At 42.6% G+C, this 18180-nt stretch overlaps 1 protein-coding gene across 2 annotated transcripts in view; it reads left to right on the forward strand.

Moving 5' to 3' along the window:
- LOC110522368 (leucine-rich repeat-containing protein 4C-like) overlaps positions 1-18180 on the forward strand; it is a 147580-nt gene that overhangs the window by 125039 nt on the left and 4361 nt on the right. The gene's annotated exons all lie outside the window — the stretch shown is intronic.

Consider the following 18180-nt stretch of genomic DNA (forward strand, 5'->3'; position numbering starts at 1 on the left):
AAAAAAAGGTCAGTGATTTAGAAGGATAGAAATATCCTAAAGCAAAAATATACACAAATAATACATGATCTGATTAAATTGCTTTAGAAAGGGGCACAAGACAGGGATGTATTTTCTCTCCCCTCCTGTTTGCACTGGCAATTGAACCTCTTGCAGAAAGAATTAGTCAAGACCCAAATGTAACAAGTATTAGTATTGGTAAACATGAATATCAACTAAACGTATTTGATCTCCTGATATACCTGATCAATATTGAAAGCCCTCCTAGCTAAAAATATTTTCTGAATACTCTAGATTCTCAGGATATACAATTATCTTAGAATGAACTGAAATAATGTCAGGAGGAAAAATACAAATTCTAACTCATAATCTACAGCAATCCTTTAAGTGAAACACAAAACATTTCAAAAACGTAGGATGCTTAATTAATAAGTGACAACAAACAATACATATATACAAAATAACTTTATCCCATTACTCAACAATATTATAGCAGCTCTATTTAAATGGAACAATCCTCCCATGAATCTTACAGGTAGAATGAATGGCATGGCTCTCAAAGTTTTTATATTTATTCTTGGTAATACCAATTACCCCACTGAAGACATTATTTAATAAGTATACTTGGCCATAACAGACTTTATATGTGCAAATAAAACTCATGGAATAAAAAGGAACATTTTACACCTCCTCTCTCAAGTCTGAGGGTGGAATTCTATCAACTCGCCACCCAAGGCTTTATTTGCGACATCTTGTTAAATGCCCTAACTAGGAACAATGGGTAATTATTGAAGATGTGCATGTTCACCCTCATAATATTTTCACGTGTCTATTTTCAAAGGATAAAGCTAAGAACATTAACAACTTCATAGTTATGAACACTAAAACAATATGGAAGAAAATGTTATGGATTCTAAAAGAACTGATATAATTACTCAAAAATACAACCCAATGGAAAAATCCTTGGATAGGTTTTCAGAAGGGAGTGATAAATTGGTCCACATGGAAAGCTAAAGGTATAGGAACCATAAATGACTTAGTAATAGGAAATACATTTGTTTCCATGACAGAATTATAAGCAATTTTGGACTGACCAATGCAGACTTTCATATCACAGGTGGGTTTGGGCAGGTGTGATGTCGTTGATGTTTGTGTGGATCTGTATGTTGTCTTTTGTATGTGTCTGTTGTACTGTTTAAAAAAAACAAATAGAAGATTGTAACCCCCAAAATATCACCCAGCGATTTTTCGGGGGAGGGAGTCGTTCCCATCTTTGAGTGACTTTTGGCACCCCATTTTTGATGCATTCTCACACGTGTGACAAAACTATTAGTCACAACCCGTTATTACTGCTATTACTTCCCCCTAGATCAAAATATTCCCACTCATCAGGCGAGTGCAATACCATTTGCCTCGCTGCTAGCTTGCTGTCTTGTCCACTTTTATTGGAAGTAGTCAAAACCACCATACTTTATTCAGTGGGTTATGGAGGGGAAGTCATCTCTGCCCCTGGAAAATATTAGGTACAAGTTTGACTTGACCTGGTCCCTGTGCACACAGTAAGCGGTCATGTCTGATCTAGTGGGCATATTGTGCTGAGAAGATTACACTAAATGTATGATCCCTTTTTTAAAAATGTTTTATGCTCTATAATTATTTTTCTACCCTGTCTTCCGGTGCTGCCTTACTGTTTTCTGTAGTCTGCCGTGTCGGCCTATGCATCTCAGTCCTGGTCCTGGGGGCCCGGAGGGTGCACATCTTTGTTCTTTCCCTCGCAATAGTGAACTTGACTCAACTTACCAAATCATTATCAAGCCCTTGATTGAAATTGGATGTGGTGGCTGGGGTCGGGGTGTGTGCCCATTTTGGTCCCCGGGACCAGGGTTGGGGGGCGCTGATATAAAGTAGATGTTATTGGTGCTACTGTTAGAGTACAACATTCCGTCCAGCATTCTTAGTGTCAGCATCTTGCAATTACCATTATTTACTATCATTACCATAGTTTTTATTTTGTTTATGTTTCTATCATAGTCTATTTTTATTTTATTTTATTTACTTTTTTGGTGATGAGGGACTGGTGATGTTGTACTGTTTTCAATGTCTCTTTGTTCTCATATCTGACAATCTATAAGTAAACTATAAAAAAAATTGAATGGGTTGGTGCTGTTTACCTTTAGTCATCTGCTATCTGCTTTAGTCATTTTTCTATTTGTGCTTGAACAAATAGCAAAATTCCAGCACCGTTGCTATGCTTGCTGTAGTCATGCAGAAAACAAGTTCTCTGGGTTTGCTCAACAGCAATAACCTGGGTGTGTTTTAATCTGTAGACTTTGCAGCGAAGGAAAAGTGTGACCTCTCTTTCCACCAGTCAGATGCTCTCCATAAACATGTTTAAGATTAACAGCAGCAAACCAATGCCAGCGATAACATCTATGGTAATCCCATCCATTGCATTGGTCACAGTTTGTTGTTGCTCATGTTCAGCTTCTACTCACGGTTATGGGAGATGAAGAGTGGGAGTGATGCAAGTATGTACATCAGCTACCACACTTCTAGTAGCAATCCTTCTCAGAGGCTATCCCACCCAGAAAACAGACATTGAGCGACTAGTTTGCCTGCGGTTGCAATTCAATCAAATCCACCACAGCAATGTTTACACAATGTTACCTGGTGTTTTTTTGACCATGAGAAAAACAGCTCCTGCGTATATACTGCATTGAGGATTTGATTGATTGGGTCTTTTTGGTCCCGTTCTCTCTTCCTCTTAATTGGAGCTTTGTCTAAAACTCAAGCCTCTGCCAGGAGCTGACCTGATTCCGTTCTGCATCTCATTATTGTGTGTCTTTCTGTAGCTCCCTCACAGACTGGCATTATGTCATTCCCTTCCACCATCCACCAGCCCCTGCCTGAAGGTTCCCAACGTCCGCCTTCTCCCATCCCCCCATGCCATCCATATCACATGCCAAGCTCTGTCAAAGCCCCACCATGTGACTGGCAGCCATCACAAAAAACTCATAATGATTGCGCACTGAAGCGATGACCAAGTGAAAAAAGACTCAGCAACGTTTCTTTGCCAGATTTTTCTCTCCTTTTCTCCCTGCTCCATGGAAGCTGTGAATGTGGCTGCAGCGAAGGGAGAAAGGGAATGTTTATGGGCCAAAAAAATAAAAAGCCATTCTACTTTGTGCTTTTCGCCTGGGGTAGAAGCAGACACCCCTGACACTTTTATGTTCGGCTGTTGTGGGGGCTGGAGAGGATGTGTGTGAGTTAGTGTGCTTGTGTGCGTTTGTCTGTGTGTATGTGTATATGTGTGCATGTGCGTGTGTGTCTGTGTTTCCTTATTTCTCAGGCTCATCGAGGAGGGTATCTGACAAGCCAGGGCAGGCTGAGCTATCTTTTGTGTTTGCACAGTATGAGACCCTCCACTGGAGCGATATTGATTTGGTGTATCATGCAAAAGATGGGCCTTTTGTTTCTGCTGCTGCCAAAGTCTATTTCCTCTTGGTTACCTCCAGGTGCTTGGTTGACAGGTCCTCATTTTGCCTCCTAACATGTCCAAAAGAGAAAGCACAATGATGGGTAGAGAGATGAGGGGGAGAAAGAGAGAGTGAGAGAAAGAGGGGGAGAGAGCAAAAGGGAAAGAGTGAGACCGAGACAGAGACAGAGAGAGAAAGAGAGAAAAAAAGAGACAGACACAGAGAGAGACCCAACGAGAGAGAGAGAGAGAGAGAGAGAGGGAGAAAGAGAAAACGAATGAGAGAGGGAAGAAAGAGAAAGAGAGAGGGAGTGGGTGTGATGCGGGTTCATACCAGGATGCTGTGAGTAGTTGTGCCGTGTCCTGTATGATGTAATATAAATGACAGTGTTTTCAGACACTGTATGCATGCTCCTATGGACAGTAGGTATGTGTTACTCTGCTCCTTAAGTAAAGAGTATATCAAATGTTAAATGGACATGGGTTCAAATGATAGCCGATAATATATCTTCACCACCACTTTTCTTACTTTGCAGCATTTAATTTGCTGCTTCAACCATTGAAAAACATACAGTTACAAATTATTATAAATTATTTCAAATTACTATGAGGTACTCCAACAACAGGATGAAGAAGATAACACATTTCTAAACATTTGGTTAGAACTACATATTTGAAACTGCATAATCAGCTTCCATGTTAAACATCAGGCTCATCTGAAAATAGATCAAAAGCTTGTTCTCTCCGATCGCGTATATCCCCTAATGAACAAACACAGCCTTCCTGGTGCAGCTGTATGTGGGCTAATTTCCTCAAAGATCTGTATATACATGCTATGCTTTGACTCTAGGCTAATCCTATGCCCTGTCTTTTAGACCTCATACTAGCTTTATCTACCGATGTGTTTTCTTTTTCAATCTGCAGGTGTTGTTGGCTCCCAGGTGCCCATTTTCAAGTCTTTGCTCTGTGACATGAGCTCTGTGGAATTTTGTGGTCACGAGTTGCGCAGTGGTCTAAGGCACTGCATCTCAGTGCAAGAGCCATCACCCAGGCTGTATCACATCCGTCCGTGATTGGGAGTCCCATAGGGTGGCACCCAATTGGCCCAGCGTCGTCTGGGTTTGGCTGGTGTAGACCATCGTGGTAAATAAGAATTTGTTCTTAACTGACTTGCCTCGTTAAATATAATAAACAACAATGAATGTTGCTAGTACTGTTCCACTGGCTGATGATGTGTGGTCCTGTTTTTATTTTTAATAGTATTGTCTGGATACAGATAGAAGTGACCAGTGCTTTGGAATCTGCTAAATCTAGCCCAGTCTATTTGAGTCACATTTCTATTTGCAATGCATGAAACCAACTAGGAGTGCAATCTAGTGACCTGGGCTTTTGCTATTATTTCAGTAAAACATGTATTCCAGTGGTTACTCCTTATATAAAATGTTTACCTTTTTTACTCTAGTATTTGTATTCCTGTCTGATGCTGTGTACATTTTCTGATCCCTAACCTCAAAATACTATGCAATCATTGCTCTGAACTAGTTCTCCATTGCCAAGCTGTTCCTTTTTCCTGCTGTCTGATGGCATGTGATTTAGTCAAAACATATGAAGCCTTTGGCTACATTTGGTTTTGCCGTTCCAATGGGCATATACTGTAAATCCCCAAAATAAAGAGACTGAGCAACAGCATGAGCAATCCCATAGCTCTGTCAGCCATGGTGCCTAGCATGGTTCCCTACAGCCATGACCATGACATGCCTACATTGATGACCTCTTCTCCTGCTGCCTGATGGCACATAGACTGTATGTGCCATCACACCCACTGTGCAGTGTGGCCAGAGGACTCCCAAGGAGCGTGACTCCATGAAGCTAGGCCATGACCCTAGGCCATAATATCAGTACAAAGAGACACTGTACTTATCCGGGTAATTGGCCTCTGCAGTCCAGCTCTAGGAATCAGATGTTTTTATCGTGAGTTGAGAACCAAATAGTCTGGGTAGCCATTTGACTTGATCTTCAGGAGTCTTATGGCTTGGGGGTAGAAGCTGTTCAGAAGCCTCTTGGACCTAGACTTGGCGCTCTGGTATCGCATGTCATGCAGTAGCAGAGAGAAGAGTCTATGACTAGAGTGATTAGAGTTTTTGACAAATTTTAAGGCCTTCCTCTGACACCGCCTGGTATAGAGGTCCTGGATGGCAGGAAGCTTGGCCCCAGTGAGGTCATGAGTCGTTCACACTACCCTCTGTAGTGCCTTGCGGTCGGAGGCTGAGCAGTTGCCATACCAGGCAGTGATGCAACCAGTCAGGTTCCTCTCGATGGTGCAGCTCTAGAACCTTTTGAGGATCTGAGGACCCATGCCAAATCTTTTCAGTTTTCTGGGGGGGAATAGGTTGTCGTGCCCTCTTCATGACTGTCTTGGTGTGCTTGGGCCATGTTAGTTTGTTGATGATGTGGACACCAAGGAACTTGAAGCTCTCAACCTGCTCCACTGCAGCCCCATCGATGAGAATGGGGGCTTGCTCAGTCCCCTTTTTCCTGTAGTCCACAATCATCTCCTTTGTCTTGATCACGTTGAGAGAGAGGTTGTTGTCCTGGCACCACACGGCCAGGTCTCTGACCTCCTCCCTATAGGGTGTCTCATCTTTGTCAGTGATCAGGCCTACCACTGTTGTTGCAGCGGCAAATTTACTGATGGTGTTGGAGTTGTGCCTGGCTTTGCAGTCTTAAGTGAACAGGAAGTACAGGAGGGGACTGAGCATGCACCCCTGAGGGGCCCCTGTGTGGAGATCCGCATGGCAGATGTGTTGTTAAATACCCTTACCACCTGGGGCGGCCCGTCAGGAAGTCCAGCATCCAGTTGCAGAGGTAGATTAGTCGCACGGTCCTAAGCTTATTGATGAGTTTTGAGGGCACTATGGTGTTGAACGCTGAGCTGTAGTCAATGAATAGCATTCTCACATAGGTGTTATTTTTTTACAGGTGAGGGCAGTGTGGAGTGCAATAGAGATTGCATCATCTGAGGATCTGTTTGGGCACTATGAAAATTGGAGTGGGTCTACGGTTTCTGGGATGATGGTGTTGATGGGAGCTATTACCAGCCTTTAAAAGTACTTCATGGCTCCAGACATGAGTGCATCGGGTCGGAAGTCATTTAGGCACGTTGCCTTGATGTTCTTGGTCACAGGGACTATGGTGGTCTGCTTAAAACATGTTGGTATTACAGACTCGGACAGGGAGAGGTTGAAAATGTCAGTGAAGACTCTTGCCAGTTGGTCAGTGCATGCTCACAATACACATCCTGGTAATCCGTCTGGCCCTGTGTCCTTGTGAATGTTGACCTGTTTAAAGGTCTTACTCAAATTGGCTGCGGAGAGCGTGATCACACAGTCGTCCGGAACAGCTTGTGCGCTCATGCACATTTCAGTGTTATTTGTCTCGAAGCAAGCATAGGAGAAGTTTAGCTCGTCTGTTAGGCTCGTGTCACTGAGCCGCTCTCGACTGTGTTTCTCTTTGTAGTCTGTAATGGTTTGCAAGCTCTGCCACATCCGACAAGCGTCAGAGCTGGTGTAGAACGATTCGATCTTCGTAAAACTCAGAGTATGCTATTCTGTTCTCTGAAAACGAACACATTTTCTTCATATCATACTTCTTTAGACCTGTCTAAAATAAATAATGGATCAGGCCTTGTTAGGATGACGAGCACACAGATGAGCTTCCTTGAGGCAGACGGTTTCTGACAGTTTGTGCAGAAATTCTTTGGTTGTGCAAACCCACAGTTTCATCAGCTGTTTAGGTGGTTGGTCTCAGGCGATCCCGCTGGTGAAAAAGCTGTATGTGGAGGCGTGGTTAAATGTGGTCTGCTTTTGTGAGGCCAAATTCACTAAACCGACGTTGGAGGCAGCTTATGGTAGAGAAATAATCATTTAATTATCTTACAACAGCTCTGATGGACATTCCTAAAGCCAATTCCAGGCTCCCTCAAAACTTGAGACATCTGTTGCATTGTGTGACAAAACTGCAATTTTTTTTGTCCCCAGCACAAGGTGCACCTGTGTAATGATTATGTTGTTTAATCTGCTACTTGATATGCCACACCTTCAGGTGATGGACATTCCTAAAGCCAATTCCAGGCTCCCTCAAAACTTGAGACATCTGTTGCATTGTGTGACAAAACTGCAATTTTTTTGTCCCCAGTACAAGGTGCACCTGTGTAATGATTATGTTGTTTAATCTGCTTCTTGATATGCCACACCTTCAGGTGGATGGATTATCTTTGCAAAGGAGAAATGCTCAGTAACAGGGATGTAAACAAAGTTGTGTAAAACATATTTTGTACGTATGGAACATTTCTGGGATCTTTTATTTAAGCTCATGAAACATGGGACCAACACTTTACATGTTGGGTTTATATTTTTGTTCAGTATAGTAATGACAGAATTAATTTTAAACTTCACGCAATGTAACACTTTTGTACGACTTGAGAAAAAAGATGCTTGTGCATTGATAAACACACCAAAGCACACCAAAGACGTCATTAACGAGGATTAATAAAATAAAGACTGCACTTCTAAAAGTCTATTTCACACCATAGTTTGCTGAATTTGCAAGATAACATTTCTTTCATTTTGATTTCAGCATAACTGAAAATGTGGCACTGACTCGCCCATGGATTATTGTTTCATATTGTCTCAATAAAGAGTTTGGCATTCGACTAGCAATGTGCGACAGGCACGTGCAGTTACAAGCCTCCTAGAGTTAGCGGCAGGTGGAAGAAGAATATCTACCATCGTATTACCAATGAAGCCTGAGCTGGAATGTGAAGTCAACTGAAACTGGTTAGATTTAAAAAACCCTGCGTAGATCTAGCTTGCTTCATATCATATCTCTCTGGAATGGCCTCATTGTTGACATTATGGAGCCCTTTTCCATTCATGACAGAAATGGCATGTTTTCAACTCTTGAAAGCTTATGTTGGTATGTTCTCCCTATTGACAGCTACACAGGAAATTAACAGATATGGGTGCCGATCTGAGTCACGATTTAGCCGTTTCCCCTGCTCTCCATCTAATTCCCTCCTTGCTCTAAATCCAATTTCACTGCTTGCATTGTCAGCGAGGAGATGGATTGCTTCGTAAATCAACTTCATCTTCTTTTCTCCCTTGTCATGAATTGGATTGTGTACCTCTGATTTCTTTGTTTAATTTATTTCAATTCTCTATTGGTGGATAATGTGGGGATGAGGAAATAAGTGGAGAATGTCATTCCATAAGGATATAAAGGACACAGCTGTCTATGGGGTGATTTTAAAGTAGTTACTAATTTAACTTGTTGTGTGTAGGAAGTGAGTCTTACTGTATCTATTGGAAAAAAGCTTACATAATAATGTATTGCACTGAAATTATCCCCCCAATATTCACCTCCAATACACTGTCAATCCACGGGCCATGGTAACCAATAAGTTCTGAGAGAGAAACCAGGCGACCCAAAATAAAGTCACACTAAATTCTACCCATGGTGAATTCATTTCTGCATGGCATTAATTCCAACAAATTAGATCCATTAGCTTTAATGGAATGTGATTTTCAGACTTGTGTGTGATCCCTGTCACATTTGCCTGGTTCCCTGCACAGAAAAACCACTATGTCCACCCTCAGGCTTTGGGCTGATCAGAATTGGGGTTTGGTAATTAAATAATTATTTGTCTTGGTAATCATGCAATTAATTGGTAGTTACAGTAATAGCCCACCCATCCTCCAGCAAAAAAACTGAAGTATTTTGTTCCAGAGCTAGCCCTATGGCTGGACACACAGTGGAGAATGCACTGTAGCTAAGTACTCAGAGCATGCGTGTACTGAGAGCAGGATGTGTACTCAGAGCACCATCTGGCAAGTGTCTTCACTGACATTGTCAACCTCTCCCTGACCGAGTCTGTAATACCTACATGTTTCAAGCAGACCGCCATAGTCCCTGTGCATAAGGAAGTCAAGGTAACCTGCCAAAATGTCTACCTCCCCATAGCACTCACTGGCAGCAGAAATTGCAGAAGTTTTACGGGCGCCCATTAAATTGTGCTATTATGTGTTTTTCTTCACGTTATTTGTAACTTATTTTGTACATAATGTTTCTGCAACCGTATCTTACGGCAAAACAAATCGCTTCTGTATTTCAGGACAGCGATCACTCACCTCGGATTAGACTAAGATTTTTTTCTTCAAGCAAGACACACAAGACCTTCTCCAAACACCCCACAGGACCGACATCAAGGGGGTATTTGCAAGAGGAAGAGATGCAGGTATAGAGTACAAAGAGCCGGATGCCTGGTCAGGATGGGAAAGCTGCCGTTACCGTCAACACTACGCGCCAACATGCAATCATTGGACAATAAACTAGACGAGGTACGATCATGAATATCCTACCAACGGGACATCAAAAACTGTAATATCCTATGTTTCACGGAATCGTGGCTGAATGACGACATGAATATTCAGCTAGGGGGATATACGCTGCACCGGCAAGATAGAACAGCACACTATGTCAAGACGGGGGGGGGGGGGGGGGGGGGGGTCTGTGCATATTTGTAAACAACAACTGGTGCACGAAATCTAAGGAAGTCTCTTGATTTTTCTCGCCTGAAGTATAATATGTTGTGATAAATAGCAGGCCACACAACTTGCCTAGAGAGTTTTCAGCTATACTTCTCGTGGCTGTTTATTTATCACCACAGACAGATGCTGGCACCGCACTCAGTCAGCTGTTTAAGGAAATAAGCAAACAGGAAACCACTCACTCAGAGGCGGCGCTCCTAGTGGCCGGAGACTCGCGGTCTGTGCATATTTGTAAACAACAACTGGTGCACGAAATCTAAGGAAGTCTCTTGATTTTTCTCGCCTGAAGTATAATATGTTGTGATAAATAGCAGGCCACACAACTTGCCTAGAGAGTTTTCAGCTATACTTCTCGTGGCTGTTTATTTATCACCACAGACAGATGCTGGCACCGCACTCAGTCAGCTGTTTAAGGAAATAATCAAACAGGAAACCACTCACTCAGAGGCGGCGCTCCTAGTGGCCGGAGACTTTAATGCAGTTCTACCAAATTTCCATCAACATGTTAAGTGTGCAACCAGAGGGAAAAAAATTCTAGATCACCTGTACTCCACACATAGAGACGCGTACAAAGCTCTCCCTCGCCCTCCATTTGGTAAATCTGACCACAACTCTATCCTCCTGATTCCTGCTTACAAGCAAAAATTAAAGCAGGAAGCACCAGTGACTCGGTCTATATAAAAGCGGTCAGATAAAGCAGATGCTAAACTACAGGACTGTTTTTCTATCACAGATTGGAACATGTTCTGGGATTCTTCTGATGGCATTGAGGAGTCAGTCACTGGTTTATCAATAAGTGCATCGAGGACGTCATCCCCACAGTGACAGTACGTACATACCCTAACCAGAATCCATGGATTACATGCAACATTCGCACTGAGCTAAAGGGTAGAGCTGCCGTTTTCAAGGTGCGGGATTCTAACCCGGAAGCTTACAAGAAACCCTGCTATGCCCTCAAACGAACCATCAAACAGGCAAAGCGTCAAAACAGGGCTAAGATTGAATCATACTACACAGCTCCGTCGCTCGTCTTATGTGGCAGAGCTTACAAACTATTACAGACGACAAAGGGAGGCACAGCTGCGAGCTGCCCAGTGACACGAGCCTACCCGACAACCTAAAATCACTTCTATGCTTGCTTCGAGGCAAGCAACACTGAGGCATGCATGAGAGCATCAGCTGTTCCGGATGACTGTGTAATCACGCCCTCAGTAGCCGACGTGAGTAATACCTTTAAACAGGACAAGCATACACAAGGCTGCCGGGCCAGACGGATTACCAGGACGTGTGCTCCGGGCCTGTGCTGACCAACTGGCAGGTGTCTTCACTGACATTTTCCACATGTCCCTGATTGAGTCTGTAATACCAACGTTGTTCAAGCAGACCACCATAGTCCCTGTGCCCAAGAACGCAAAGGCAAACTGCCTAAATGACTTCAGACCTGTAGCACTCACGTCCGTAGCCATGAAGGGCTTTGAAAGGTTGGTAATGGCTCACATCAACACCGTTATCCCAGAAATCCTAGACCCACTCCAATTTGCATACCGCCCAACAGATCTACAGATGATGCAATCTCTATTGCACTACACAATGCCCTTTCCCACACTGCCCTTTCCCACCTGGACAAAAGAAACACCGATGTGAGAATGTGACTAAAGTTTAGCGTTCAACACCATAGTGCCCTCAAAGCTCATCACCAAGCTAAGGACCATGGGACTAAACACCTCCCTCTGCAACTGAATCCTGGACTTCCTGACTGGCAGCCCCCAGGTGGTGAGGGTAGGTAGCAACACATCTGCCACGCTGATCCTCAACACTGGAGCTCCCAGTGTACTGGTGCATACTCAGTCCCCTCCTGTACTCCCTGTTCACCCATGACTGCATGGCCAGACACAACTCCAACACCATCATTAAGTTTGCAGATGACACCAACAGCGGTAGGCTTGATCACCGACAACGACGAGACAGCCTATAGGGAGGAGGTCAGAGACCTGGCCGGGTGGTGCCAGAGTAACAACCTATCCCACAACGTAACCAAGACTAAGGAGATGATTGTGGACTACAGGAAAGGAGGACCGAGCACGCCCCATTCTCATCGACGGGGCTGTAGTTGAGCAGTTTGAGAGCTTCAGGTTCCTTGGTGTCCACATCAAAAACAAACTAGAGAGACCTCAGCCACCCCAGTCATAGACTGTTCTCTCTACTACCACATGGCAAGCGGTATCGGAGAGCCAAGTCTAGGACAAAAAGGCTACTCAACAGTTTTTACCCCCAAGCCATAAGACTCCTGAACAGATAATCAAATGGCTACATGGACTATTTGGATTGTGTTCCCCCCCCCAACGCCCCCCCAACCCCTCTTTTTACGCTGCTGCTACTCTCTGTTTATCATATATGCAGAGCCACTTTAACTATACATTCATGTACATATTACCTCAATTGGGCCGACCAACCAGTGCTTCCGCACATTGGCTAACCGGGCTATCTGCATTGTGTCCCACCCACCACCTGCCAACCCCCTCTTTTACGCTACTGCTAGTCTCTGCTCATCATATATGGATAGTCACTTTAACCATATCTACATGTACTGTACATACTACCTCAATCAGCCTGACTAACCGGTGTCTGTATGTAGACTCGCTACTGTATATAGCCTGTCTTTTTACTGTTGTTTTATTTCTTTAACTACCTATTGTTCACCTAATACTTTTGTTTCACTATTGGTTAGAGCCTGTAAGTAAGCATTTCATCTGTTGTATTCGGCGCACGTGACAAATAAACGTTTTGATTTGATTGATTTGGACAAAAGGAACACCTACAGTTGAAGTCGTAAGTTTACATACACTTAGATTGGAGTCATTAAAACTTGTTTTTCAACCACTCCACAAATGTCTTGTTAAGGCTGCAGGGGCACTAATGAGTAGCTTGGTTGAAAGGTGCCCAGAGTAAACAGCCTGCTCCTCAGTCTCAGTTGCTAATAGATGCATATTATTAGTATTGGATAGAAAACACTCTGAAGTTTCTGAAACTGTTTGAATGATGTCTGTGAGTATAACAGAACTCATATGGCAGGCAAGAATCTGAGAAGAAATCCAAACAGGAAGTGAGAAATCTGAGGTTGGTATATTTTCAAACCATTCCCTATTGAAATCCCATTGCGATATGAATGAAGATTCACTTCCTAGGGCTTCCACTAGATGTCACCATCTATAGAAATTGTAATGGCTTCTACTGTGTTGTGGGACTGAATAAGAGGGGCATGAGTCAGACTACTGGCAGAGAGCCAGTTCCAGGTCACGCGCATACCGCATGATATCTTCCTGCGTTCCGTTCCTCCTTAAGACACAAAGGAATTTAGAAGCTTCTGATAGGCTTATTGACATCATTTGAGTTAACTGGAGGTGTACCTGTGGATATATTTCAAGGCCTACTGTCACGTCCTGATCTTAGTTCCTTTTATGTCAATATTTTAGTTTGGTCAGGGCGTGAGTTGGGGTGGGCATTCTATGTTTTTGTTCTATGTGTTATAGTTCTATGTGTTTGCCCTGGTATGGTTCCCAATCAGAGGCAGCTGTCAATTGTTGTCTCTGATTGAGAACCATACTTAGGTATCCTGTTCCCACCTGGTGTTTGTGGGTAGTTGTTTTCCGTTTCAGTGTTTGCACCATACGGGACAGTTTCGGTTTTAATTTATTCTCTTGTTCTTTTGTATTTAGTGTTCAGTATATTTCATTAAAATGGACACTTACCACGCTGCGTTTTGGTCTGATCTTTCATACTCCTCACCAGATGAAGATCGTTACACCTACCTTCAAAATCAGTGCCTTTTTGTTGATATCATTGGAAAATCAAAATAAATCAGGCAAGACATCAGAAAGAAATTGTAGACCTCCACAAGTCTGGTTCAACCTTGGGATCAATTTCCAAACGCCTGAAGGTTCCACGTTCATCTTTACAAACAATAGTACGCAAGTATAAACACCATGGCACCACACAGCCGCCATACCGCTCAGGAAGGAGACGTGTTCAGTAAAGGACCTTGTGAAAATGCTAGAGGAAACCATCCTCAATCCAATTGAGAATATGTGGAACGAGATTGCTGGACACCAGCGTAACCCATCCAACTTGAAGGAGCTGGAGCAGTTTTGCCTTGAAGAATGGTCAAAATCCCAGCGGCTAGATGTGCCAAGCTTATATAGACATATGCCAAGAGACTTGCAGCTGTAATTGCTGCAAAAGTTGGCTCTACAAAGTGTTGACTTTGGGGGGGTGAATAATTATACACGCTCAAGTTTCCTGTTTTTTTTGTCTTATTTCTTGTTTGTTTCACAATAGAAAACATTTAGCATCTTCAAAGTGGTAGGCATGTTGTGTAAATCAAATGATACAAACCTCCCAAAAATCTATTTTAATTCCAGGTTGTTCCAGGTTGTAATAGGAAAACTGCCAAGGGTGGTGAATACATTCGCAAGCCAGTGTACACATCATACTTGTATTTTATTTTATTCACCAGTAGAGACTATGGTTATATAACTCACCACCTCCTCAAAGTCAGAGGAGAAAAATACTTGTCAGACATCAATCTTTTTAGTGGTTCTTTCCTCTCATCCTCTGCTTCTTTCTCCCCTGATTCTGAATTAAAATAACAAAGTGACTCACTGTCCAGTGACTCAATAGGAAATGTAATTTACTCACGCCCCCCGCTACCATTGGGGCAACAATCCATCTGATTTACATCCTCAAATCTAGATCACAAAATGGGATGCTTATGCTGCACTGGATCGAGCCACGTTATTCCCTGAAATAACAATATAGTATTCTGTTGTAAATATTGTTTTATGCTACTATAATTCTGTATTTCTGAAAGAGGGATTACTTTCCCAAACATGTTTATGCAAATGTTTGCTGTCTTCATTGGACAATATGTTACTAGACACCAATTATTTACAGCAGATGACCCTGGAGATGATTTATTATTAATAATATAACAAATGATTATTTATGTATTATTTGATTTGGGTAACACTTTATATTAAGTTGCCACTATTACTATGTTACAACAATAGTTGTTACATAGGTTGTACTCTACTTACATGGTAATAGGGTTGTTTTGAAATAAATTATTACGCGATTGGAACCAGGAATGTGTAATTACACATTCACTTGCTGAGGGTTGTTACATATATTTACAGTTGAAGTCAGAAGTGTACACACAGTTAGGTTGGAGTCATTAAAACTCGTTTTTCATCCACTCCACACATTTCTAGTTAACAAACTAAAGTTTTGGCAAGTCGGTTAGGACATCTACTTTGTTTATGACACAAGTAATTTTCCCAATAATTGTTTACAGACCGATTTTTTTCACTTATAATTCACTGTATCAGAATTGCAGTGGGTCAGCAGTTTACATACACTAAGTTGACCGTGACTTTAAACAACTTGGAAAATTCCAGAAAATGATGTCAAGGATTTAGAAGATGTTGATTGAAATAATTTGAGTCAATTGGAAGTGTACCTGTGAATGTATTTCAAGGCCTACCTTCAAACTCAGTGCCTCTTTGCTTGACATCATGGGAAAATCCAAAGAAATCAGCCAAGACCTCAGAAAGAAAATTGTAGACCTCCACAAGTCTGGTTCATCCTCTGGAGCAATTTCCAAACGCCTGAAGGTACCACGTTCATCTCTACAAACAATAGTATGCAAGTATAAACACCATGGGACCACGCAGCCGTTATACCGCTCAGGAAGGAGATCTCCTAGAGATGAACGTACTTTGGTGCGAAAAGTGCAAATCAATCCCAGAACAACAGCAAAGGACCTTCTGAAGACGCTGGAGGAAACAGGTACAACAGTATCTATATCCACAGTAAAACAAGTACTATATCGACATAACCTGAAAGGCTGCTCAGAAAGGAAAAATCCACTGCTCCAAAACCGCCATAAAAAAGCCAGACTACGGTTTGTAACTGCACATGGGGACAAAGATCGTACTTTTTGGAGAAATGTCCTCTGGTCTGATGAAACAAAAATAGAACTGTCTTGCCATAATGACCATCGTTATGTTTGGAGGAAAAAGGGGGATGCTTGCAAGCTGAAGAGCACCATCCCAACCGTGGAGCACGCGGGTAGCAGCATCATGTTGTGGGGTTGCTTTGCTGCAGGAGGAACTGGTGCACTTTACAAAATACATGACAACATGAGGAAAGGAAAATTATGTGGATATATTGAAGCAACATCTCAAGACATTAGGCAGGAAGTTAAAGCTTGGTCGCAAATGGGTCTTCCAAATGGATATTGACCCCAAGCATACTTCCAAAGTTCAGGCTAAATTGTGTAAGGACAACAAAGTCAAGCTATTGGAGTGGCCATCACAAAGCCCCGACCTCAATCCTAGAGAAAATTTGTGGGCAGAACTGAAAAAGCTTGTGCGAGCAAGGAGGCCTACAAACCTGACTCAGTTACAGCAGCTCTGTCAGGAGGTATGGGCCAAAATCATTATCTCTACTATTATTCTAACATTTCACATTCTTAAAATAAAGTGGTGATCCTAACTGACCTAAGACAGGGAATTTTTACTAGGGTTAAATGTCAGGAATTGTGAAAAACTGAGTTTAAATGTATTTGGAAAAGGTGTATGTAAAGTTCCGACTTCAACTGTATATGAGAATGCTGTTTATTGACTACAGCTCAGCGTTCTAGACCATAGTGCCCACAAAGCTCATCACTAAGCTAAGAACCCTGGGACTAAACACCTCCCTCTGCAACTGGATCCTGAACTTCCTGACGGGCCAATCCCAGGTGGTAAGGGTAGTCAGCAACACATCTGCCTTACTGATCCTCAACATTGGGGCAACGCAGGGGTGCGTGCTTAGTCCTTTGTCTGTAGAAAAGCAATGGAACAGAGCTCGCTCTCACGTGAACGAGCGTCACGAGCTCAAGGCATTCTGGCAGACCTCTTACTCATTCCCCTCTCATTCGCCCCCACTTCACAGTAGAAGCATCAAACAAGGTTCTAAAGATTTTGACATCTAGTGGAAGCCTTAGGAAGTGCAACATGACCAATATCTCATTGTATCTTCAATAGGGAATGAGTTGAAAAACGACCAACCTCAGATTTCCCACCTCCTGGTTAGATTTTTTCTAATGTTTTTGCCTGCCATATGAGTTCTGTTATACTCACAGGCATCATTCAAACAGTTTTAGAAACTTCAGAATGTTTCTATCCAAATATATACTAATACTATGCATATATTAGCAACTGGGACTGAGTAGCAGGCAGTTTACTCTGGGCACATCTGAGCACCTTATTCATCCAAGCTACTCAATACTGCCCCCAGCCATGAGAAGTTATGTGCTTGTAAGTTAGAATTTCACGGTAACGTCTACATCTGTTGTATTCGGCGCATATGACAAGTGTCATTGAAGTACACTCTTAGTAAAAAGGGTGTCAGGATGGTTCTTTGGCTGTCCCCAAATGAGAAACATTTTTGGTTCCAGGACGAACCCTTTTGTGTTCCATGTACTCTGTTGACAGGGTTCAACATGGAACCAAAAAGGATCATACCTGGAACCAAATTGTTCAACCTGGATTCCAAAAATTGTTCCTCAAAGTGTTCTACAGCATAGTACAGCACACACACCACCTAACAGCATGACATATGATACAGACAGATCATCATTCCCTGCTATCTTTGTGCCTCTGCCTTTTCACAGTCTAGCCACATGCATACATCTGAGCATCACTACGAGATGCAATCCAAAGTTTCCTGATATGGCTGCTTGATTGAAGGACTGGTGGGTGGCAAGCTTCCTGTTATTTATGTCCCCCCAGTCTGAAATATAATTCACACCACAGCCTCAGACATGACTGTGCCTGCCCCCACTCCTCCCAACCAATGGAGAGATACAGCACAGAAGTTGGAGGCAATATTGTGATTTTGTTTTATGTGACTAAGATTGAGAGTGTAGGGGGCGACACTCTCAGAAACAGAAACGGATATAAAACACAATGCCAAGGTCATCACTTATTCATATTGTGGCACACAGTGAGTGTTAATACGTGAGTGTGTTTTAGGGTGTGTGTGTGTGTATCTATTGAT

Source organism: Oncorhynchus mykiss, chromosome 1 (genome assembly GCF_013265735.2).
Source record: "Oncorhynchus mykiss isolate Arlee chromosome 1, USDA_OmykA_1.1, whole genome shotgun sequence".
NCBI classification, from domain to species: domain Eukaryota; kingdom Metazoa; phylum Chordata; class Actinopteri; order Salmoniformes; family Salmonidae; genus Oncorhynchus; species Oncorhynchus mykiss.